Source organism: Chenopodium album, chromosome 8, assembly GCF_948465745.1.
Source record: "Chenopodium album chromosome 8, dcCheAlbu1.1, whole genome shotgun sequence".
In the NCBI taxonomy this organism is placed as follows: domain Eukaryota; kingdom Viridiplantae; phylum Streptophyta; class Magnoliopsida; order Caryophyllales; family Amaranthaceae; genus Chenopodium; species Chenopodium album.
In genome coordinates this window covers 40,765,206-40,769,988 of record NC_137841.1, presented here as the reverse complement: position 1 = coordinate 40,769,988, position 4,783 = coordinate 40,765,206, and the positions used below count along the sequence as shown (strand labels likewise).

The window sequence follows — 4,783 nt, the reverse complement described above, 5'->3', positions numbered from 1 at the left end:
CGGTAACATCCACTGTCGCGCGGCGACAAATTTGTCGCACGGTGCTGCACTCGGGTTTTCCAAATAAAAGCCCTTTATTCCTTATTTTGCTGCTGCTGCTGCTTTCGTTCGAAATTTCGCCCAAAACTTCAAATCGTCCATTTTCGCTCGTTTCTCAACCAAACTCGCTCAAACTTGTTGCAAATCGAAGCTTTTTTCATTTAGTTTGCTGATATATGTAATTTTTCTTCAAACTCACTGATGAGTGTCATTTATGGCACTCATAGGGTAGTCTTTTAGGGTTATTTCTTTCCCTTTTTCATGCTTTCTTCTCTTATTTTTGGTCCTTTTTCCTTAGGTTTCTCTTTCTCCTCTTTTCTTTATGGTTCTCGTGTTTTCCTTTTATTTGGCTCTTTTTCCTTTTATTTCCTTTCTTTGTTTGCTTGTGTAGGTATTTGGAGAATCACCTTTGCAAAGGAATCAAGTTGGGGCCTTAATGATCAAGTAAGGAAGAAGCATTTGGCTAGAGAGGGCTTAGGGAGGCCTTGGAGAGGCCTCAGAGAGGTCTCCAAGGTATTTCCAGCAGGCCACGGGCGCGGGTCAGTGGAGCCGCGGGCGCGGGCTTAAGAATAGCAAATTGCAAGATTTTGGTAGGAGCTTCCCGCGGTTGCCTCGCGGGCTCTCCGCGGGCGCGAGAAATCTGGAGAGGGCGCTCCATCTCAGAGAGACCGCGGCCCCCTGATTGAGTTTTGGGAGCAGGGGATTGGCCGCGGGCGCGGGTCCATCTTGCCGCGGGCGCGGGTGCTGCCCAGAAAGCCCGCGGAGGGTTCCGTACCCATTTCTCCGCGGCCGCGGATTCATCGAGAGAGACCGCGGGATTTGCCGGTTTCTTCTTTACCTATAAATAGAATTGTAATTCCTTTTCAAAAGGGACTTTTTGATAATTTTTCATTAGCTTAGTTTTAGAGAGAGAATTTAGAGAGAAGTTAGAGAGAAGTTCTTGGTTTTGGATTTGTAACTCAACATTTGATCAATCAAGTTTGGATTTCTTCATTTTCAATCATCAATATTAGTGAGAATCTCTTCCTTCTTTCATCTTTTACTTACTTGCTATTTGATTTTTGCTTGTTGCTTGTTCTTCTTTGGATTTGAATTTGATATTGTTGATTATTTTGATTTCTCTTAGATTTTGATATAGAAATGAAGATTAAAGCAATTTCTAGTTATTTGTTCTTGAATTTCACCATGATTAGTGAGTAGATTAGTTGCTAGGGAAAGGGGGAAGCATGTTTGATTAATGAAATTGCTAGTTGATGCTCTTTGATTGATTGATTTGTTGCAATTAAATTGGTTGACATAGTTTTGCATGTGATTGATTAGACTAGGAGTGATCAACCTATAAGATTAATCTAGATTGCATTGCAACTCTTAATGACATGAACAATTGAATTGAAAGTTGCTCTAATTGATTGGGTTTGCTTGTGATCCTTCTTGATTTGCCTTTCATAGTGACACCTAGATTGGCCTATAGGAGATAGCATTTGAACTCTCTTGATTTCTACTATTGTTTGTCCATTGCAGTACTTGAATTAATTGATTGAGCTCTAAACTAGCATTATCATTGAACTTGCATGTGGAACCCATATCCCTAGTGTCTAGACCTTTGTTTTACTTGATTAGACTTGTTTTAGTTTACCATAGTGCCAACCATAATCTCAACTCCATCTTCGAGGTAGCTTGACTTAGACTCTAGTTTTCATCATTGCATTCCCTAGGGATCGACCCTTAACTTGCCCTATATTCATATAAGGTTGGTTAGGTGTTTACAAATTTTGTTTGACTTGGGGGAAGGGTAGATAACGACATACATTTTCCTCTTGTCAAAATGGCGCCGTTGCCGGGGAATGCTATTGGTTCTTAGCTTTTGTTGTTGAGTCTACTTCATTTTAATTGAAAAAAAAAATACAAAAAGATTTTGTTTCTTTTGGCTACACTTGTAGCCGTGCTACTAATATTTTCTTTGAAGTTTTGCATGCATAGAGCTCGTGATCGATCCATTGTGCCTTTTGACCCGGAAATTGAAAGGACTCTCTCAAGGAGAAGAATAGCTAATCGATCCTTGGGGTATAGTTCTTCAAGTGAATAAGAGATTGAAGAAGAGCAAGGCATGGGAGAAAATCCGAGAGTGGCCTTGAAGGAGCTAGGAATACCCGGTGCTTATAGGTTCGAGAGCGGCATAGCTCCGCCTACAACATCGGCAAATGATTTCGAGATTCGGCCGGCCATGATCACCTTAATTGAGAGGAGGCAATATAGTGGGGCTAAGAATGAGAGCCCGTTGAACCATCTTAAAGAATTTGAAAAATATTGCAACACCATCAAAGTCAACGGAGTTTCTTAAGAGTTCATACGCCTCAAGTTGTTCCCCTTCTCTCTCATAGGAAGATCCTTAGAGTGGCTAGATAAAGAAGTGAAGCCCAACTCCTTGAGAACATGGGATGATGTTACAAAGGCCTTCTTGTCCCGCTTCTACCCTCAAAAGAAGACGGCGGAGGCAAGAGCCTTGATTCAAGGGTTCAAGCAAAGGCCAAATGAAAGCCTTTACGAAGCATGGGAGAGATACAAAGAGTATCAAAGGGAGTGCCCTCACCACGGAATCCCAACATACCAAGTGGTCCAAATCTTCTATGGCGGTTTAAGTCCCCAAGGCAAGTCATGCCTTGATGGGGGGGCCGGGGGTCCTATCATGAACAAGACCGAAGAAGAAGTGGTGGACATCATTGAGGACGTGGTGACGTACTATAGAGATTGGCAAGATGGGGAGAGAGACTCTTCAAGCAAGCAATCTTCATTGTACTTGGTAGACCATCTAAATGCGATCAACAACCTTTCCTCCCAAATGACAAACTTGGGAAAGGAGATGACCGCAATCAAAGCCAAGTTGGAGATCACTTCTACTTCATCCCAAGCTTCGAATCTTCCCTCCCAATTTAAGGGGAGAGGTACTCCTTCTAATTCTCAACCCCCTCCCTCTTCACATAATATGCCTATGGGTTGTTTGTTTTGTGATGCATGTGGATCGTATGATCATGACTCTAGTAATTGTCCTAATGAATGTGTTGATGAGTTTGATAACAATGAGAGTGAGCATGTGAATTATGTGTCAAATAATAATGCTAAAAGGTTTGATAATCAAAGAGGTCAATGGAATAGGAATTACCAAAACCAAGGCAATTTTGACAACTATAATCAAGGTGGTGGTTATAGAAACCAAGGGAACCAAGGTTCTCGTGGTAGCTATAATAACCAAGGTTATAGTGGCCAAAATCAAAGCCAAAATTATGGTAATCAAAACCAAGGTTATGGAAATCACAACCAAGGTAGTGGTAACCATAATCAAGGTGGTGGTAACCATAATCAAGGTTATGGACAAAATCAAAATAGGGGTACTTGGAACAACCAAGGGAAGGGCAATTTTCAAAATAATGCTCAAAGAGGTCCCCCACCCGGATTTGTTCCAAGGACTCAAGGAGAAAATTCCTATTCACAACCTTCTTCACCTAGGACCAATTTGGAAGAAATAATTGAGAATCAAACCAAGTTGTTGAACACATACATGGCCGTTAGTGATAAGAAGTTCAATGAAATGATGACCCACAATAAAATGCTTGAAAACCAAATTTCTCAACTTGCTAATGCTTTGAAAGATCATGCAACCCCTTCGTCTTTACCTTCCCAAGGTCTTGATCCCAAGAAACACGTGAATGCTATTGTTACTAGGAGTGGTAAGGTTCTTGAGGAGAGATTGCCTAGGAAGGGTGAGGATAAGGAGATTCCTAAGAAAGCCTTGGTTGAGAATGAGGGGGATAGGGCATCATTGGATGAGGTTGTGGTTGAGACACCTAGAGAGGTGAGAGTAGATAAAGAAATTGTGAAACCCAAGCTCCCTTACCCACAAAAATTCATGAGACACAAATTGGATGAGAAATTTGGGAGATTCATTGATATGCTAAAACAACTTCATCTTTCTCTACCTTTTACCGATGTGATCAACCAAATGCCAAATTATGCCAAATTCCTCAAGGACATTTTGAGTGGGAAAAGGACTTGTGAGGTTTTGGAAACTATCAATTTGACCGAAAATTGTAGTGCTATCATCATGAACAAAATGCCACCCAAATTGAAAGACCTCGGAAACTTCTCCATCCCTTGTGCCATTAACAAGATGCAAATTGATAATGCCTTATGTGACTTGGGAGCTAGTGTTAGCATAATGCCATATTCGGTTTATCAAAGGCTTGAGCTAGGGGAACTCTTACCTTCTAACATTACCTTGCAATTAGCCGATAGGTCAATCAAGTTTCCAAAAGGTAAGGTAGAAGATGTTCCATTGAGGGTTGGGAAGTTTGTGTTCCCGGTGGATTTTATTGTGCTTGAAATGGATGAAGATGCTACCATTCCAATCATTTTAGGTAGACCCTTTCTTGCTACCTCGGGTGCTATGATTGATGTGAGGAGTGCAAAGATTTCCCTTAAGGTAGGAGATGAGGTCATTGAATTTGATTTGAATGAAAGCATGAAATATCCATCTTCTTCTCTAGAAAATTGCATGATGATTGATTCACTTGATCATGTTGTCTATTCTATGCATGAGCACTTGCTCACCTCTAACGATGCTCTTGAGAATGTTTTGTTGAACAAGGACAAAGTAGGTACACCATGCAAGGAAGTGGCATTCTATGAAGAATTGCTTAATGGAAGCATGGAGGAAGTGGATGAGCAAACGTGCTTGAAAATCTCAAGC

The 4,783-nt window shown here is 41.2% G+C and overlaps 1 pseudogene; it reads right to left on the bottom strand.

The window, feature by feature from the left end:
• Positions 1-2,538: 2,538 nt before the first annotated feature.
• LOC145557128 (small nucleolar RNA R71) lies at positions 2,539-2,637 on the bottom strand (annotated as a pseudogene).
• Between the last annotated feature and the right edge of the window lie 2,146 nt (positions 2,638-4,783).